This window comes from Danio rerio, chromosome 4 (genome assembly GCF_049306965.1).
Source record: "Danio rerio strain Tuebingen ecotype United States chromosome 4, GRCz12tu, whole genome shotgun sequence".
Lineage (NCBI taxonomy): Eukaryota > Metazoa > Chordata > Actinopteri > Cypriniformes > Danionidae > Danio > Danio rerio.
The window spans coordinates 57,254,936-57,276,699 of record NC_133179.1 but is presented as its reverse complement, the minus strand read 5'-3'; the positions used below and the strand labels follow the sequence as shown (position 1 = coordinate 57,276,699).

General features: G+C 35.9%; 2 protein-coding genes, 1 non-coding gene and 1 pseudogene across 4 annotated transcripts in view; all 4 read right to left on the bottom strand.

The window, feature by feature from the left end:
- Positions 1-14,536, bottom strand: part of LOC137491110 (uncharacterized) — a 32,766-nt gene extending 18,230 nt beyond the window's left edge. The window contains exon 1 of the mRNA XM_073948829.1: positions 14,496-14,536. The gene's annotated coding sequence lies outside the window, so the exon portion shown is untranslated. The remainder of the gene's footprint in view (positions 1-14,495) is intronic.
- LOC137491103 (uncharacterized) overlaps positions 1-21,764 on the bottom strand; it is a 1,183,352-nt gene that overhangs the window by 73,099 nt on the left and 1,088,489 nt on the right. The gene's annotated exons all lie outside the window — the stretch shown is intronic.
- LOC103910717 (uncharacterized) lies at positions 994-10,331 on the bottom strand (annotated as a pseudogene).
- On the bottom strand, positions 20,682-20,763 carry trnas-cga (transfer RNA serine (anticodon CGA)). Its single transcript has one exon. It is a non-coding gene; the product is annotated as a tRNA-Ser (tRNA).

Here is a 21,764-nt window from a genome sequence, read left to right as displayed (position 1 = left end):
CAGCGTATTGATACACATCTTCTCTGTTGTCATTGTTTTCTATTTGTATCCTTTTAATGCTTCTATCTGATTTTATTGCCAATCCCAGTGGCTCAGCTACCAGTGTGTATAATAAAGCAGACAGTGGACATCCTTGCCTTATTGATCTAGTTGGTTGAAGACATTCTGTTAAAAAAAAAAATACATTTAATACAAGTTAAAATATCTGTTTAAAAAAATTTAATCAATTTTCTACAATTTTCCCCAAATCCAAACTCCTTAAGAACTGCAAATAAAAAATCCTGCTCTACCCTGTCGAAAGCCTTCTCTAGATCTAAACCTATTAAGCCCCCCCCCTTCTCTTTTTCTTTCATATAGTAAACAATTTACCTTCCCCAATTCACCTGTACCACATGTTTTTTTTGATAGTGGGGAAAACGGGAGCACCCAGAGGAAACCTACGCGAACACTGGGAGAACATGCAAACTCCACACAGAAATGCCAACTGACCAGGGCACAGTACTGTGTGTGTGTGTGTGTGTGTGTGTGTGTGTGTGTGTATGTATATATATAAAGCAGCTACTTTTTTCAGCAAATTATGTACCCTTTAGCCCCTTCACAACCCTTAGAATGTTTATATTATATTTATTTTTGTTTTATTATTAATTTAATTTGTATTTATTTACTTTTTTTATGGTAAATACAATTGTCATTAATATACTGTTTTTTTCCCTATATTTGTGTCTGCCTATTGTTGTAATTGTATTACGTCTTGCTTGTTTATGCATGTAAAGCCTATTTGGTTTGAATATTTTTTAAACATTAAATAAATGTGACTTTTAGTTTCAGTTTTTATTTTGCCCACTTAGTAATAGTCACACACACACACACATGTATATATGTATATATATATATATATATATATATATATATATATATATATATATATATATATATATATATATATATATATATAATTAGCCCCTCATGTTTTTTTTTTTACATTTTCTAAATTATGTAAAACATAGTAAGAAAATCTTCACAGTATGTCTGATATTCTTTTCTTCTGGAGAAAGTCTTATTTGTTTTATTTCAGCCAGAATAAAAGCAGTTTTTTATTCTTTTTTAAACCATTTTAAAGACAAAACTATTAGCCCCTTTAAGCTATTTTTTCCCGATAGTCTACAGAACCATCCTTATACAATAACTTGTCGTATTTACTGTCATCATTGCAAACATAAAATAAATCAGTTATTAGAGATTAGTTATTAAAACTATAATGTTTAAAAATGTGCCAAAAAAGTCTTATCTCCATTAAACCGAAATCGGGGAAAAAAAACTTTTTTTTTACTTGTTCAAACTACTTAATTAAAATGTGCTGAAATAACACAATTCTTGAGATTTTGAGATTGGGACAACTTAATGTTCAGTCCAAATAATTTGGTAAAAGTATTAAGTTACCTTAATTTGTGTTGAGACAACATGAAAGAATTGTGTGGAACCCTGCACAAATATGGTAATCGGTTCACAATAAGTTAAAACACACTGTTAGATTTTGCTATTTTGGCTTCTTGGGTCGCTCGCCAATTTATAGATGACTCTTAATACATAAAATAAGTAAGCTGTACAAAGTTCTTACGGGGTGAAGACTTTATTGAAGACAATGAATAGTGAAGTGCCTCAGCTGTGATGTTAACTTGTCTGTCTTCAAGTAACTTAAACCAAAGTACTGTCTGTGAGACACTGCTTTATAACAAAGGATGATGTAATTTGTGAATCATGTTTTAGCTAAGCATGTGATCCTCTCGAAAGTAGTTTATAAATAAACTTCACTTGAATAAACAGCCAAACTACATGAAAAAGCTGCCGTTTTGAATAAACCCGTGTTTGTGTGGACAAGGCCTCAATTTTGAGGACTCTGCTCTCCATTGTGAAGCTTTAGGTGAGCGCTGAGGCTTCTTTTACACTTAAAGCCCTTTCCACACTCACTGCATCTAAAACGATCCTCTCCTGAGTGAATCTTCATGTGTTTCTTAATGGAGTCTTTGCGTGTGAGACTCTTTCCACACTGATCACATGTGAACACTATGGTTCCAGAGTGACCATTCATGTGGTTCTTGAGGCTAGCTTTGGTTGTGAAGCTCTTTCCACACTGAGCACATGCAAACGGCTTCTCTCCGGTGTGAGTTCTAATGTGGTGTTTGAGTGAGCTTATATGTGGAAAACTTTTACCACACTCTGTGCATGTGTAAGGTTTCTCTCCAGTGTGAATCCTCATGTGGATGTAAAGGTCTTGTTTTTTACCTAAACTCTTCCCACACAGTTCGCAGGTGTAAGGTTTCTCCCTAGTGTGAACTCTCATGTGAGCAATCAGGTTCGCCTTTTAACTGAAACTCTTTCCACACTGTTTACAGCTGAAAGGCTTCTCTCCAGTGTGAATTCTCATGTGTGCTGCCAAGTTTCTTGCATGACGAAAGTTTTTTCCACACTGTTGACATGTGTATGGCCTCTCTCCAGTGTGAATTCTCATGTGAGTATTAAAGCTTTGTTTTTGACTAAAACTCTGTCCACACTGTTCGCAGGTGTAAGGTTTCTCCCCAGTGTGAACTCTCATGTGAATATCAAGGTGTGACTTTTGACTGAAACTCTTTCCACACTGTTTACAGCTAAAAGGCTTCTCCCCAGTGTGAATTCTCATGTGAATATCAAGGTTTGGCTTTTGACTGAAACTCTTTCCACACTGCTTACAGCTGAAAGGCTTCTCCCCGGTGTGAATTCTCATGTGTGCTGCAAAGTTTCCAGCATGATAGAAGCTTTTTCCACACTTTTGGCATGTGAACTTACTCTCTCCAGTGTGAATTCTCATGTGGACTTTAAAGCCTTGTATTTGACTAAAACTCTTTCCACACTGTTTGCAGGTGTAAGGTTGCTCCCATGTGTGAACTCTCAAGTGAACATGAAGGTTTGACTTTTGATTGAAACTCTTTCTACACTGTTTACAGCTAAAATTACACCCAGATTTGGATTTCCGATGTCTTCCATGTGATGAAGTCTTTTTAGTCACTGTGGGTTTTTCATCAGTCGTTATTTCTTGGGGTTTCTCAAACAGCAGTTTCTCATCTATTTCATTCTGTTCATGAGTCTCTTCCTTTAGCACCATCCGGTCTAAAAAAAAAAAAGTTAGCTTTAGTATGAAGACTCAAAGTGACAAGCAAGAAATGAATGTTGAATGTCTTACCATAAAATTACCTTACCATTTACTCTCCATCATGTGGTTTTAAACTTTCCTTTATTGTGGAACACAGTAAGCCAGTAGCGTTTTTTTTTTTTTTTATCTTCTGTGTTTAACAGGATCAAGAAACTCATAAAGGTTTAAAACCACATGAGGAAGAATAAATGGTGAGGCTATTTTCATTTCTGCATCAACTATCCCTTTAAAAGGTTCCTACAATTACCCATTTTTTACAAGATGTACAATTAGTCTTTGGTGTTCCCAGAATGTGTCTGAGGTTTCAGCTTAAAATCAGATCATATACACTGTAGAATATTTAATTTTAGGGGTCAGAGGAAAACCAAGCTCTTTTTGTGCCTGTGACTTTAAAAGCAAATGATCAAATGCACTCGCTCTAGATTACTCGTGTTGTGTTCCCTCTTGCTTGGAAGACCCGATTGAGACAAATCCTGCATGTCCATAGCAAGTATGCATAATTCACACTTATATTTGCAAGTTTGCATTATTGTATAAAACTTATGCAAATTCTTAATGCCACATTTGCTTTAAACAGGGGTGATGTGGAGATGGCAAGATGACATCCTTTTTACTTGTTTTCATTTGTTTGTACTTTTGTCTTTGTGTATGCCCTGAGGCTTAGCTGAAGACCTACTTGGTGACATTGTATATACCTGACAAGATGCAGAAATGCCATCTAAAAAGGTTACTTGTGGTTTGTCCAATCGGGTACAGAGACAGCGTAAATATACAAAATAATAATGTTAACCCAGGGTTTACAAATGTGAACTGTCTGTTAATGAACACCCAGGATTATTTTTTAACCCCAGGTATAGCATGAGCAGTGTGGAAGGTGACTACAGATAACCCAGAATTAATACAGGGTAAAGCCTGATTTATACTTCTGCGTCAAACACCGGCGTATGCTACGGCGCTGACGCATAGCCCTTCGCCGTGGCCATCGCCGTCACTGACGTGCACCTCTCAAAAAATGTAACTACACGTCGCAACGACGCGTAGCATAAGCTCTGTGATTGGTCTGCTTGGTAGCGCTGACGAGTCTGGGCGGGACCGAGAGGCGCGCGAATGGCGCGACGCCGCGCGAGCGATTGTTTACAAGTGTGGAGTCCCGTGAAGGAGCTCCGGATGGAAAGTTTTGTTTTGTGTTTACCTCATAGTTAAAGTTGTTGCACGTCCGCCGGTTCCTGCCTCAAAATGAGCGAGTTTGAGCCACTTGTACATCCCGGAAGTGTTCAGGAAATGCAAAAAAGTAGCGAAGAAACTTGACACAGAGGAACATTTACACCTCACTGCCAACTAGCGTTTCGGAAGTGTTAATGCAGACCGGCAGAGACAGCGCGCAGAAGTATAAATGCACAGCCACGCGCGTTGCCTGCGCCGTGGGTTACGCCGGTCACTTGACGCAGAAGTATAAATCAGGCTTTAGAATGACCCAGGGTTAACTATTTGAAGTGTGAAAAGCCCTAAGAATACTCAGCATCAGCTCTCAGGATAAACAGAGTATAATGACAAACAGCAACAATTGTCAATCATGTCATGATGACCTGGGGCCTGTTTCAGTAAGGAGGTTCAACCAACTCAGTTTAATCTTGATCTCTGAGTTCATTTAACGAGAGATTAAATACTCAACAAGTTTTCAATTTCAGAAAAATATTTGAGCTACAAAAGTCTTTCAGTCAAGAGCAGGGAGGGATTTTCTCCTTTTGTTGTTTGATTAATGCTAAAAACAGTCGGCAGCAGGAATATTGCGCACTGTCACTTTTTTTTCTCTGATATGGTTTCTCTTTCACATGTCTTTTGATTCTCAACTTGTTTGTTTATTACACAAATAAGGGTTAATATGAATATTCACTAAACACAGCACTCTGACCCAAATTTGCATGCATTTGACCATAAAAGTGCTCAGATTAAGATGGTGTTAGGTGTGTGTTCTATATGATGGAATAATCATTTATCTCGATTAATGGTTTTTCGATTAAGTGGTAGAGGTTAATATGACATTTAGAATGTAAGCAGGACTAAAAAATCTTTTTAGAACGAGTAATAATCCCATTAATCTAGTTACAGTACATGTCCGTCAAAGGTTAGTGAATTTAAGCTAATTATTCATTAAGAAAGGACAAGCTATTCTGCTATGTGACTTTGTTCTTTGTGTAACTGAAATGTAGGCAATAGCTATGTTTCCATCCAAAAATGCTAATTAAATTTATGCGCAAAACTGGGATGTCACATAAAAGATGTGCGAACAAAGCTGCGTTTCCATCCAATGAATCAAAGAGAACAAAATCGTCACTTCCTGATTAACAGGCCCCAATTAAGAACAGTAAAAACAGAATTTACTGCGGTGGAAGAAGCTACATGAATCTTTTCTTTAAATGACAGCTCAGGGGACAATGCTGGCACACAATGAACACGTGTTGGTGTTTGAAGCAATGAGACGCAGAGAACAGATGCTCTGGAGGTCATTAATAATATAATAACATGAATACTGAAACGGTTCAGGTGTTTTAGAATGACCAAAACAACATTTCAGATGTTTATAATGTTCTCAGCCTGCTGGTTTGTGCATTCACACACATTTTCATCATCATATGATCTCTTATAACAAACCTTTTTAAACACACATACTGGAATTTGTTCAGTAAAAGTGCTTGCGTTGTTTACGTGAGTTTATCTTCTCTTATCGAATAAAAAGTTTGTCCTACTCAGTTATGCACATGTTTCTTTATGCTTATATTTCAAAGGTTATGTGCATCGTGACGTTTCAATCAACCAATTTTTTATGCTCATAGCCTATCCAAAAAGCACAATATGTAAGGCTAAGTGAGAAATACCGCTTTATCTTTTAAAAAGGGGAGGAGACCGACAGAAAACTCTCTTTCAGAGACAGGCTCTCTTGCTCTGCAAACAAGTGTGTTCATGACTATACATACAAAGAAAAACAATGAAATAAGAAAATATGACTTTGCTACAACAAGCAGCATTAGGCATGGGCCAGTATAAGATTCTGACAGTATGACAACCTTGAATAAAAAATATCACAGTTTCATGGTACTGTGATTACTCCTCTTAAATATATTCTTTTAAATGTCTGGGTAAAAAAAACAAAACACTTTTTCCTCATTGAACACAAAACATTTTCTTTTGAGAAACTTTTAAAGTATTTTGGAGCAGTAAACATGTCAGGCTAAAGGCTGATTTATACTTCAGCGTCAAACGCCGGCATATGCTACAGCGCTGACGCATAGCCCTTCGCCGTGGCCGTCGGCGTCACTGACGTGCACCTCTCAAAAAATGTAACTACACGTCGCAACAACGCGTAGCGCAAGCTCTGTGATTGGTCGGCTTTGTAGCACTGACGAGTCTGGGCAGGACCAAGAGCCGCGCGAACGGCGCAAGCGATTGTTTACAAGTGTGGAGTCCCGTGAAGGAGCTCCGGATGGAAAGTTTTGTTTCGTGTTTACCTCATAGTTAAAGTTGTTGCACGTCTGCCGGTTCCTGCCTCAAAATGAGCGAGTTTGAGTCACTTGTACAACCAGGAAGTGTTCAGGAAAAGCAAAACAGAAGCGAAGAAACTCGACACAGAGGAACATTTACACCTCACTGCCAACTAGCGTTTCGGAAGTGTTAATGCAGACCAACAGAGACAGAAGACAGAAGTATAAATGCACAGCTGCGCGCGTTGCATGCGCCGTGAGTTATGCCGGTCACTTGACGCAGAAGTATAAACCAGGCTTAAATCACTCAATTGAATACTTGACTTCTGCTGTCTTCATTTGTTTCATAAACACAGATTTCTATACAATTTAAAATGGTCAAATCTTAAAATCTTTGGAGATCTTTTCTGCTGGAGATACTGTTGTCCTGAAAAACTTAAAACAAAATGTAAAAAAAAAAAAAAAAACGTACATATAGCGATGAACGGCACAGCAGAAAATATTGGCGGTTTTAAAACCTCGACTTTTTTCAAACTGCGTTGAAAAAAACCTTGAAAACGGTTATCGTCCCATGCCTCAGCAGCACAACACTGTTTTTAGGATCTAAAAATGTATTCTTTAACAAAAGTCTCAAGCAAAAAGATTCCAATGGCGCCGCCTGCTGGTACATGAAGAATATGGTAAATACTGACAAACTTTACACTCAAATGTTTGCATATCATCAGCATGCTGTAATTCATTTCTTAAGCAGCAAAAGTCATTTTTAGACTAGTTTGTTGGCCAGTTGTAGTCAGCGCATTGTTAAACGTTATTGTTCCACAATAGTCATTTAGTCTCACGTCACCCTGCAGCAACATCATATAGGTTAGAATTCTGTACAATGTTTTATAATAATTAATTACTTTAGTGTCCATTTCATTCAGCATATTTAATATTGGGGCATCCATGTTTTTTTTTTTATACTTTAAACCAGAGTTTCTGCAGGTTTCACTAAGTTAAATGTAAGACTTTAAGACACTTTTAAGACCATTATGAGAATTTTAGACTCATAAAGCGCTAAAGGCTAAGGAATTTTTCAAATAGCCCAGATGAAAAACATTTTAATTTGCCCTATTAAAAAAAAATTGATAATTTAATACATTTAATAATACAATAATAAATAAATTAAAAATATATATTATAGATATTTCTTAGCAAAAGATTTTAAAATGTGTGTAACAACAAGCAAGCTTTACTTGTATCCACACACTTTTTTTCCTAAATAAACTTTCATTAAAAAATAATTAAAAATGAACAAATGTTTTAAAAACTATAACAAACTAAATCTACACAACAATCTGTCCTCGATGTCTTCAGCAGTAAATACATGGAGCACATTTAAACAAATGTTATTGTAAGGAAAATACTTAAACCATTGTAATAAATAGAGTTAAAATGACGTTTTTGAATAAAAGTTGAAAGTTTTATTGAGATGGATTGTTGGTTATTGTGTGGGTTTTGGCCAGATTGGGTAGCAAAACATGAACAAAGGAAAATGAAGACTTGTTTAAAAAGATTAAAGACCTACAACACAACATTTCAGTAAATTTAAGACTTTTTAAGGCAGAAAATTTTGATTTTGGAATTTACGACATTTTAAGACCCCGCAAAAACCCTGTTTAAACACAATAGCCGTGATAATTAGTTATTATAATAATTATTTAATTCTAACTCAGATACTATCTGTGAGAACTAGTAACAACTACTAGAAACTAGTTTAACCCATAAAGAAGTCGATGAAAAAAGTTAATTTGGATCAACGTGACATATGCAAATGGAAAGAACTAAGCCAACACCATCACCATAATAGCAGATATCTTCTATGAGAATACTGTAGGTCAAATATCTTCAGCTCAGTTTAAGTTTTTATTTTTTTTAATTAGTTGTTTTTATTTATTTTATACAGCGCTGGTGCTCAAGGACACTTTACAAACAGTAGGATAACAAGAAAAGCAATAACCTTAAGAAGGTAAAGAAAATGGGAGACTAATAATACATAAAATAATGACAAAAGACACGAGAACAAGTAACAAGAGAGAAACTCATTCCTGTCTTTCAATAGTTATGTTTCCATCCACCTATTTTTATGCACATAAAAAACGGTTTATGGAAACACCATGAAGCAAAAAAAAAAAAGTGCATAACTGAGTAGGATAAACGTTTTATTCATATTCATATCCATATACTTTATAAATAATATTTCAAACCTCCTCCGGTGTTTATTGTTTTAGAAAATATCTCAAATCTTTTTTTCAGATAGGCCTTTGTAAAATGAAAGTTTAATATGGCTTTAAAATGGTTTGATTTATGTACTGTTTATAGGCTACCTAAATTATTATAGCTAGATTTAATGTTTTATATTGGTTTATTTATTTTTTGTGATTTTATTATATCTGATATTTATAATTATTTAAATTATTTCAATATATCTTGGGCTATTTTATTAGGATATGACACTATTGTTTTTGAGTCTACAAAAATGGACACGAAATTTGTAAAGTTTAATGTCTTTCTGTTGTATTTATGTTGTGTATTATCTTCAAAATAAATAAAAACAGAAGCCGCTCGCAGCATCAACAGAACTGTGAGAGAGCGCTCTTTTGCTCGGTCTTACATTCACATACAGGCATCTAAACAAGCACAAACACCTTTTAAACTTGACAAAAACTCTCAAAAACCTTTACTGTCTGCTGTGTCTTTAATATGGTGTAAAGATTATTATGCGTTATTGAAACATCAAGGAGGATGCAGCAAAGTCACTTATAAATGAAAACCTTATTATTTTATGCAACAGCCTTACATTTAAAAGGGAAACATAAGGGCGATCATACGCAAAAAGACCCCAGCCTAAATGGCTAGATGCATCTACTCATGTGCGATTGGAAAACTAGTGTCTGCCTCTCCTTTCACTCCGCCCCGAAGCCCCAGCTGGCCCTCTTTGGCCCAAGGTATTCGGCGGGCCAAAAAAGGTTGGCCGCTGGCCCCGAGAAAGCCCCGCTTTGGCTCAATTAGGCCCTGGAAGTGACAGTGGAAACGCGACTGGCCTTAGCTCGCCCTGTCCCTCTCTCTTTATACGCGATAGTGGAAACGTGGCTATTGATCCAGCTTCTCTTATCGCAGCAAATTCCATTTTTACTGTTGATATTTGGCACCAGTTAATCAGGAAGTGATGATTTTGTTCACTTTGACTCTTTGTCGCTGTATTTTGCACTGTTGTTGTAAAAAAACTGTCTGTATTTTGTACTGTCTGGAGCCAGCACCTAAGCTTTTCACTCATCATAGCACAAGTGCTGCTGATGATGTGACAATAAAAGTGATTTGATTTGAATGGAAACGCAGTTTTATTTGCATATCTTTTATGCAATAATCCAGTTTTGCGCATAAAGTTAAATTTGCATTTTTGGATGTAAACATAGCTCATTAGTGCTTATGTGCATTTAGGAGAACTAGGCAGCACACTCAGTGCTGCAAGATGGATTAATTTAGCAGTCTTATTATTAAAATATATCTGAATGAGGATTAAATGACTGAGTTGGTCTTTAAAAATAAAAATCAACCTGTTTGTTCCTGCAGATCTTCCTGTTTGACTGTGAATGTTTCTTCAATCTTCACATCTTCACTCTCCTCTTTAATTATGAAAGTAAATCAGTTGCGAAACTCGAGAGCTTGCAAATGTAAATGTGAGCACTTGTGATAATAATATTTGTATGTGTAGGTTGAAATGTACACTTACAGCTCTGATGTGAACAGCTGAAATCCTCGATTTGCACACACACACAACAATCCACACACTTATGTTTTAAATTCGAAGTTGCAGATTAATAGTTGTGCATTTGTAAAATGTCATTCACAAATACAAAGTGACAGACACACGTGTGCACGGCAAATTTGACTGCATCTTCGCTCTACAACCACAGGTCGGCACTCACAACCTCTCAGATTCGTCAGTACAACTACAAATCTCCCGCGCTCTGACTTTTGCTACACATCTCCCGCGATCTCTGTAGCAGAACTCATCTGTGCACTCGCAGATGCAGAGGCGTGAGCAGCGCTGGGCAGGGGAGGGGCGGGGCTGGTGTAAAGCTGTTTGATTGGCTGATGCCTGACCAATGAACAATGCTAGCAGCCAACAGGACTGAGGTGCAAAATAATCATTTCCCACGATTATTTTATTATTTAGGGTTTATTTAAACTCTTTTCTGAAGAGATTCTTGTTAAAAATAATAAATTCTGTGGAAATGTACATACCAGTAAAAGAGCAGCAAAGCCAGTTTATTGGCTAGAGCCAGCCAATGAGATGGGGCGTTTCTGTTTGTCAGGACACAGGGCAGCTCACGTTGTTGGAGGCCTCGAGCAATCAGAGGGTAAGTTATGATTTTTAATAATTATCTATATGTTCAATACTGTTAGCTAAGCTAAGGACTGTGCTGGGTGCTTCTCTTGTTTGTTTTTTTATATAAGAAACAGTTATGAGTTATCTAGGAGCTGCTTTCAATCATGTTATATGGTTCTAAAGATACGATTCAACCCACATGAAATAAGAAGTTGTAATAGTATTTATAGTAAATAATAGTACGTTTTTTAACCATACTAACTATAGTAAACTGTATTATACAGTATATATTGCAGTATCTACAACTTTGTTAATGAATGCAACAGCACACTGTAGTATTAACTAGCATGAACTTTAATAAATTGAAGTATACTTGTATGTATGTGAGTATATATATATATATATATATATATATATATATATATATATATATATATATATATATAGCTTAAATTTGAAAAAATTGAAATATAGCTATCTGTTTAAAACTAAACATTCTAATGCCATTTATTATGCAAATATCAAGTTGAAACAAATCTGTTAAGAACACATATTTATATGTAAAACCTAATACATTTTAAAGCAGTTTCATTTCTTTCTGATTTATACATCTACATCCATTACATCTGATTTAGGTCCACAACTTGCATCCTTCAACATGATATGTGTGTTCAAAGGAAGAGCAACTAGGTGAGGGAGACAGTGTCCATCGCTCGGCTGAGGGTCCACTTTGAGCATCTCATCTGCAGGGTTAAGCAACATAAGCTGAACAGTCATCATCTCTCTCTATTACAGCGAGCATCAACCAGCTTTACACAATGGCTTGCTTTCTGACCATTAGTTAAGGCTTGAGCAAAGTATTAAAGAGGAGATAACATTTGATGGGTAATGATGAAGTTGGATTTACCACCTCCATCTCATTATGAACAAGGAAAAACCCTGAAATATTTCAATACAAGTAACTAGACATTTGCACTGCACTTATTTGGACTGTAAATTTTATTTGACAAATTACATTCCCTTACAGAACAGGTGTCAAACTCAGTTCCTGGAGGGCTGCAGCTTTGCAAAGTTTAGTTCTAACCCTAATTAAACACACCTGATCAAACTAATTGAGTCCTTCAGGTTTGTTTGAAACTTTCACTTAAGTGTGTTGAAGCAGGGTTGCAACTAAAAACGTGCAGGGTTACGGCCCTTCAGGAACTGAGTTTGACACCCCTGCCTTACAGTAAAGTGTAAAAATACTACATTAAACAATTATCAAAATAAAAGTTGTGTTTGTGGGTGAGTGTGTGTTTTGTTCAAATCTGTAGTCATCTTGGCAAGAAAAAAGAGAAAATAAATGGTCGGCTTCCTCTTGAATGATCTGAATCATTTTGAAGTGTTTGTAGATGAGCTGGATCATCATGTCATCTTTAGCATAAATAACATCCTATTCAAGCTATGCAGCTTCTCTGAGTTCCTCATCGACTTGAAACATCCTAATCTCTCCTGTCACTCCATCCTTACAGGAAACTGAGAAATAAAGGTAGTAACTTTCATAATTAAAAAAGTGACATAAAGGACACACTGTACACAAACATGTAAATAGATAGATGGATAGATAGATATGATGCAGGTTATAATAACAAAAACCGGTATGATCTGTAAGAAACTGAAACGCCTAGTGTTATTTTTAATTGCTATTAATGTGTGTGTGTGTGTGTGTGTGTGTGTGTGTGTGTGTGTGTGTGTAAATATACTTCAATTTATTAAAGTTCATGCTAGTTAATACTACAGTGTGCTGTTGCATTCATTAACAAAGTTGTAGATACTGCAATATATACTGTATAATACAGTTTACTATAGTTAGTATGGTTAAAAAACGTACTATTATTTACTATAAATACTATTACAACTTCTTATTTCATGTGGGTTGAATCGTATCTTTAGAACCATATAACATGATTGAAAGCAGCTCCTAGATAACTCATAACTGTTTCTTATATAAAAAAACAAACAAGAGAAGCACCCAGCACAGTCCTTAGCTTAGCTAACAGTATTGAACATATAGATAATTATTAAAAATCATAACTTACCCTCTGATTGCTCGAGGCCTCCAACAACGTGAGCTGCCCTGTGTCCTGACAAACAGAAACGCCCCATCTCATTGGCTGGCTCTAGCCAATAAACTGGCTTTGCTGCTCTTTTACTAGTATGTACATTTCCACAGAATTTATTATTTTTAACAAGAATCTCTTCAGAAAAGAGTTTAAATAAACCCTAAATAATAAAATAATCGTGGGAAATGATTATTTTGCACCTCAGTCCTGTTGGCTGCTAGCATTGTTCATTGGTCAGGCATCAGCCAATCAAACAGCTTTACACCAGCCCCGCCCCTCCCCTGCCCAGCGCTGCTCACGCCTCTGCATCTGCGAGTGCACAGATGAGTTCTGCTACAGAGATCGCGGGAGATGTGTAGCAAAAGTCAGAGCGCGGGAGATTTGTAGTTGTACTGACGAATCTGAGAGGTTGTGAGTGCCGACCTGTGGTTGTAGAGCGAAGATGCAGTCAAATTTGCCGTGCACACGTGTGTCTGCCACTTTGTATTTGTGAATGACATTTTACAAATACACAACTATTAATCTGCAACTTCGAATTTAAAACATAAGTGTGTGGATTGTTGTGTGTGTGTGCAAATCGAGGATTTCAGCTGTTCACATCAGAGCTGTAAGTGTACATTTCAACCTACACATACAAATATTATTATCACAAGTGCTCACATTTACATTTGCAAGCTCTCGAGTTTCGCAACTGATTTACTTTCATATTAATAAACGCCATCTTTATAACAGTGTGGAGATCAGTCGCTTTAGCAGGAATTTTTCTCTGCGTTTGGACACTTTATCCTGTTTAAAATAAATAAAACAATGAACAGAAACAAAATAACTTCTTAACACTTGCTTCAACAGTTTCTTTATAGGAGAGTGATTAACAAAAAAGAAATCAGGTAAGTTCGAGCAAGAAACAATAGCCACAAATGACCTGATTAAAACTAGTAACGTTACTCCATTTCTTATATAGTTGTAAACTCAGAATGGAATGACAATATACTATTTAATAAATAAACCTTCAATAAAGTTATTAAACTTATTACACACATCTCTGTAATTTTTTTAAACTTTATTCTTTATGCATGTTCTTAATTGTTTTGTTTGTTTTATTTAGCTTATTGTCTGCTTACAGCAATGTGTAGCACTTTTTTTGCACAAGACAAATTTCCTCTTGAGGACAAAAAGTTTATCCTATCTTTATTCAAACAATAGTACTATTTTACTCACAGTAATGAGGGCTATGTTGTATAAAGGGTAAAACAATATTGTCAACAGCAGGTACATAATTTAGCACTGAATGACAAAAAAAAAAACAGAAACTTAAATCAATCAGTTTATAGAAGTGTAAACGCTTTAAAACAAACCTTTCTCCAGTTGAAACACAGCGCTGGAACGGCGCGGGCTTATGACGTCACATAAACCTTTTGCCATTTACTGTTGCAGTCTGGACTTATTGATACATTTCTCCCTCGTTTCCATTTTCTCACAGACACACATATATTCAGTATTTGGAGTTGATCAAATCCTTTACTCTAAATATTTTAAGACAATTAAAAAAACTTTTTTTAATCCACTAAGTCGAAGTGTTTAAAGCAAAAATCTCAACATTCTAAAAGGTATAACAAATAATCTAATGAGTGTTTAGAGCTGAAACTATACAGAAAAGTTGCCCTTCATATAAAAAGTTATCATTACTACTACACGTTTTAGTTCTTCTGACTAGTCATGACTTATTTATAGTGTTTCTCTGCGTTTGGAAACTTTATCCTGTTAAAAATTAACAAAGCAATAAAAATTGTCATATAAATAAACAACAGTTTCTTTATATGAGAGTAATTAACAAAAAGAAATCAGATAAGTCAGAGCAAGAAACTATAGCCACAAATGACCTGATTAAATCTAGTACTCCATTTCTTATACACTGTCAGACAAAAGGGTACGGTTGGGGTACATTTGTGAACACTTGGGGTACAAATGGTGAAGTTGTACCCTCAATGGTTCAAAGTAGCACCTTATGCAGTGCCTCAGCAGGTTTGCAAAAGGGTAGCATGGTCTCGTGCTTTACCATGCATAGCTAAAGCCTGCTCATCTGATGTCTCACCTGAAAAAAATTCATTCTACACAGAAATGACCTCCTCCAGTACACATAATGTAAGGAACTATGCTAGATTTGACAGGGTGACTGCGCTTGTAGTCCCAAAGATTAGGCCAGAGTCCGAAAATGATGTAAATGCATTGCATGCATTGTTAGATTTATCTGGGACCTGTACTGGCAGGTACTATAGCAGAATAGTTGCCAATGTAGAAGTCATTCACAGCTAAACATATACAAACACAAAGAAAAGAAACAACTCATTTTTGATTTTGAAAGATGGCAGTATTTTCAAGATCTCAGACTTTGTCAGTGTCAGTGATGACCAGCATCGCCTGTATGCAGTTGGCAGATTTGGAAACTGTACAGTGCAGATGCTGGTTCGAGGATGTACGGTCAAAATATCATTGACCTTTGTCAAAGCTGTTCATTTTCCTACTGGATTTGAAAGAGCAGTTGACAGTTGACAATGAGATTGGGAGACCATGTATTTACATTAATTGTGAACACTCTGGGTCTATTGTTTGTGAACAAATCAGAACATATTATTGTAAATGAAGATAAGTCAAGTACACCTAACACCGACATAAAATGTAAAAAAAATTGATAAGTTAAAACTGGCTTTAATTTTTTTGACAGAAAGTGTTTTTTGTATGTCACAAGCTCTTGTTGTCTTGTTGTGATATGCATAAGATGTTTATGACATTATGTTTGTAGGTTTAGAATAAAACTACTGTGAAAAGTTGTAAGACTTTTTATAAATGAAATCTAAAGAAAAAAAAAACCTAGTGGTATGTAAAATATGCTAATGTATCTGTTACGAACCCCTGATGTTAGTCTAGGGTTGTGGGGTTTGACATTTATTTAATTAAAATATATTTATATAAACAGTGAATGAGTGGAAAGACAACCAAAGTAATGCCAAAAAATGTGTGCTTTTATTTACAATCCCAAAGTGAACAACAACAACGAATTAATCAAAAATAAAGAAAAAAATAAGTAAGGCAAAAATATACTATTTACAATATGTACAACACTGAAACAAATAAAGACGGAAAAAACAAGAGAGCTGGCAGAAGGGACGCGGGCGGCGCTAAAGAAATGAAAAGAACAAAACCCACACTAAATCTAACTTCCCAGAAGCATCTAGCTAACTAACTACTGTTAAAAATTGTCCCGTTAAACAACAGTAAAATACTGGCAGCTGCAGTTGCCAGCAATATACTGTTATTTTACAGTATGTTGCTGTAAAAATACATGGACTACATTGATTTACACAATACTCAAGTGAACTCATTTTGCTCACTGAAAGCAACTGCCTCAACTTGGTCAACTGCTGAATGAGTTTATGAAGTATTGTGCTATATATGCTTAGAAGCATACTTATAATGATAACTTATTTTAGTTAATTAGAAAAGTTCGGTTTAACTCTAATGTCTTATTTTTCACAACAGCACACATACATGTAAATCTGGAATCACCAGAGAGATTCTGACTGCATCAGCAACTAAACAGCCGCTATCTTTAAATAGAGAAACATGCAGAATAACATCAGCAGTTCATTGTTCATCTTTAACTCATACACTGGCTCTACTCTCCTCCACAACGGTGACAGACAGAAGAAATTAGCTTCAGGTCTTACAGTAAAATACTGTTTTTTCCTTGATTTAACAGTAATCTACTGGCAGCTGTGGTTGCCAGCAATCTACTGTTTTTTTACAGTCTACTTCCGTAGTGTAAATTAACAGTATATTACTGTTAAAATACATTTTTACACTGTGTTTTTACCTCTCACACCTTTAACCCTTTAAACCCCAGAGCATATACTTCAGTTTTAATTGAAGTGTCCACACTACTGAGTGTTCAATAAACATGGAGCAAAGCTGAAGTAAATTCATTAATTAACTGACTAATTAAATGATAATTGAGGATTAACAATGAACAAATGAAGAAATACTGAAGGGAAAAAACAAGAACAGAACATACAAAACTTTAGTCACAGCTTTATAATGAAATAACCTGAAGAACAACAAATGATTAAATCATTTAAATGATCAGCGGATGATTAAACAACTCTACAAACATCATCACCAGCTACACTTATTACTTAATACATGTATTTTTGTATAACATCTACTAAAGTTCTTCTTGAGAAAAAGTTAAAGTTTTACGTCACCATCATGGAGAACAGAGTTTGCTTTAGTTGGGCTCTTAGCCCTGACATTTTTAACATTTATATATTTTGGCTGCTGCAATTGGTAAGAACTTTGTTTAAAAAGCTCCTTTGTTGTGGCAAGCCAGTCAAAAACCTAAATAAGATCTGGTGATGTTCATGTTGCTGTTAAATGGCAGAGTCTGGTCTCATTTAGTATAATAAAATTTACTGCTCCTATTCAATGTTAAATCTATTGTTTTACATTATGTCTATATATGACAATGATTTCTGGAAGTTATTAAGAATATCTTGGACAATAACACTGCTCTATGGTGTAAATCGCACTCAAAGAGACATCAATAATCAGCATATGAACCTCAATAATGGTGAAAACAAATTTAACAAAATTAACAGTTTAACTCACAAACAGGCCACTGAAAGTCTAAACATAAACAACAGCAGAATCAAACACAAATAAAGAAAACTGTTAGATCATTATACAACATTTATTTATACCGCAATGCATGCTGGGATATTTGTACAGTGCCACTCCCAGCATGCATTGCAGCATGAAACATTTGAGATGTTACCATTGTTGAGATACAAGGTCAGATTCATGAGGTCTGAGTGTGTATGTGTCATAACTGAACTGTTTTTGTATGTTATTTCTTAACTGTTAAGTAATTACGGAGGTATCTTTTCTGTTTCCACTTCTCATTAATTAAATTAATACCTGCAACTAAGCATAAAATTTATTGAATGTGGCCCTTCTTCCAGATTTATACCAAAACATTTATCAGAACTAATTTCAGACAAATAGATTTCTCTATTTATTGACTTCCCAACTTTATTGCTAAAGTACAAACGTTTTGTAAACTCTGTATTCAAGCAGATGGAAAGTCTTCTTAAATGAGTTCAAGGGTGAAGAGCCCAACTAAACCAGCCCCTCACTCCATTACGGTGACACAAAAAACACCTTAATTTCTGTTGGATCTCATTGAGAATATTATGGAAGACAAATCAGTCAGTAATAAGTGTGTCTGCTGTTGTTTGTGGAGTTGTTTAATGATCCGCTGCTGAGACTGAAGCTGTTTTATTTTATTTGATTTAATGCTGTAACTCAAGTCATTGTTTGTGTTTCTTGTTTATTTTCTTCAGTAATTGTGATTATTAACAGCAGGTGTTCATCAGTGTCTGAATTCACTCATTACTGTTCATTAAAACTGTCATGTGAACTATATTAGTTAACTAGTGTATGAAATAGTGAACAAGGACACAAAGTGTGATTTCAAACACAGACTTCAAAACATCAAATCTGAACTCTGTTAGCTCACAGTTTTCTGCAGTTGGTTACTTTCTCAAAAACAAAAATGTTACCCAGAAAGCATTGTTTTAAACAGAATATTACTGTTTTAGTTAAAAAACATTATTTTGCCGTAGAATCTGACCGTTTTTTAACAGCAATTTTTTACAGTGTAGGCCATAACATCCTTCTGTCTCAACACTACTGATAATGAATTAGAACGTTTTCAACAACTTTCCAAAATATAAAACTTAGATAAACAAGACTTTTTCCGTTACCTTCAAGTTAGACACTACTTCAATAAAAGCATAATAGATTCTGAAGACATAAAAACAACACTAGTGCAGGTATTTATAGATGGTTACAAAAAGAAGGTTGATAAAAAAAACTAGTATCAAGACTTTATTCCTGTCTGACATTAACAAAGAAACACTCAATAATGTATACAAAACATAAATGGGAAAGGGAAGCCAAATTAATACTAACAAATGAGGAATTATTGACTCTTCGGGAAACACAAATGATCACAATTAATTCCGATTAATGGAGGGGATTTATTTGGAGCAATGTTATCAGGTTTTTTATATCACCTAAAATAAAATACTTTCAAAGTAGAGATCAAAAAATGGTGAATGCTGGAGAAAATGTGAAAATGTATTGGCAGACCATTTCCACATATTTAGGGACTGTAGTATTATACACAAGATTTAAATAAAGAGATAAATGCAATAATGAGATTGAATCTGGTATGTAATTTTAAAACTATGTACCTGGGAATTTACTCTGCAGAAATACCATAAAATGATGTGTATCTTCTTAACACACTACTAACAACTAGCAAAAATGCCATTACAAAAAAAATTGCTAAAGGAAGATCCTCCATCTTTAGGTGAATGGTATGATATTGGTGTATGACATGGAAGTACTGACATTTAACTTGAGACAACAAGCCTATAAAATTTCTGCATACTGGGGTAAATGGTTGAGAAGAAGCTTCTTGCTTTAAGCGGGGAGTCTCCAACAGGTTTCCATCACCTAAACAACTCAGCTACGACTACATGTACTGCCATGTCCTCATGGCTAGTACACGTGTTGTGCATCCAGATGAAACTTTCGGCAAGCGATTGCTCAACCGCAAAAGCTGTGGCTCCACAAAAAGGGTCTTATAAGGGTCCAAACGGGGACTTGAACCCTGTACCCTTAGATTGAAAGTCTGATGCTCTACTGACTGAGCCATCCGGGATCCATGGCAATATTTTTAAGTAGACAAGGTTTAGAGTTGTGGTCGGCGCAGACCTTTACGGTACACAAAAATTTACCGTGACGTGGGGTTTAGGCTTGTGGTTGTTGTAGATGTTGCTAAAACACAACAGGTTACTGTGAGGTTGGGTTTATGGTTGTAGGTGTAGACATCAGTAAAACAAAATAGTTTTACTCCATGTCATGTAGGAGACAATAAATGGATCAATAGCAACTGCAGACGGGGTTACTGTTGTTGTGGCAATGAATGGAGACTCAACAATTGAAAAGATTCCTTCCATGCCTTAGAAGCGTGACTTGATCAGTACTTATCTACACAGCATGCTGGCATCAAAGGTTCCTCACTAGTCTTCCACACTTTAGGAAACATAAACATTCAGGACGTGCCATTAGCACAGCCTGCACTAAAAGGAGGCTGGAGATTACGGATGGCAACACAGAGTCCAACGCCAATGTCACCTTGAAAAATCTGCTGTGACCCAGATTCAAACTGGAGTTGCTGCGGCCACAACACAAAGTACTAACCATTATACGATCACGGCAAGCTACGAGACAACCACTGGACCTTCACTCTCTGTCAAATATCTTTGAAAATGGAGGGCCTCCATGGCAGTTAGGTACCATGGCTGCCGATTTATTTTTGTGGCTTTTGCCTACCATCACATCCCTTTTCACAAGAAACAATGGATATGTTAACAATCAAGGAAGGTCGCAAATTAAAATACTGCGCACTGCCAGCACATAGTCAGCACAACTCGAACCTGCGCGGGGAGACCCCAATGGATTTCGAGTCCATCGCCTTAACCACTCGGCCACAACTACATGTACTGCCATGTCCTCATGGCTAGCACACGTGTGGTGTGGTGCATCCAGATGAAGCTTTCGGGAAGCAATAGCTCAACCGCAAAAGCTGTGGCTCCACAAAAAGGGTCTTATATGCCCAAACTGGGACTTGAAACCTGAACCCTCAGATTAAAAGTCTGATGCTCTACCGACTCAGCCATCCAGGCTCCATGGCTAAGCTTTTTAAGTAGGCAAGGTTTAGGGTTGTGGTCGGTGCAGACCTTTAGGGTACACAAAAGTTTACCGTAACGTGGGGTTTAGGCTTGTGGCTGGTGTAGATGTTGCTAAAACACAACAGGTTACTGTGAGGTTGGGTTTTTGGTTGTTGTAGGTGTAGACATCAGTACAACACAATAGTTGTAGGACTCCATGTCATGTAGGAGACATTAAATAGATCAATAGCAACTGCAGAAGGTCTTTCTGTTGTTTTCTATAATTTCTTTCCATTCTTTTGGTCTATTTTTTTTTCAAGTTAGTAAATTGATTTTCAATAACTCTTGTCAAAGATAGAGAATAAATTGGAAATGCACAGCGATGAAGGAAGGGTGATTAACTTTAAAGAAAATCAATATGCTTTCAAAGATGGTATACTGAAAATGTTTTATTCTTGCTTATCTAAAGACGTGTTTGTTACACCCAAAGCAGAAGAGTACTGGAAAAGATTATATCCCAATATCTAAAAGAAGGAAATATGGCAAAATTTGAGAGCTTGGTGGAAAAGTCCAGTTTTAGAGAATTTTGATTACATTTTAAGACAAAACTGTTTATTAAGTGAAATTAGATTGTGTAAAATAGGTTTGGCAAATTGTCATTTTAGAATTACAAGGTTCTATCTGCGTTCTGAATGATTTTGTGATATTGAGCTTAAAAGTTTTTGCACTCCATATATCAAACAACATGTGTGTAGCATTTCTCTTTCATACATTGATCATTTGCATTTAGAGAACCCTTAAGGTCTCTGTCATGTCAGTTACTTTGCA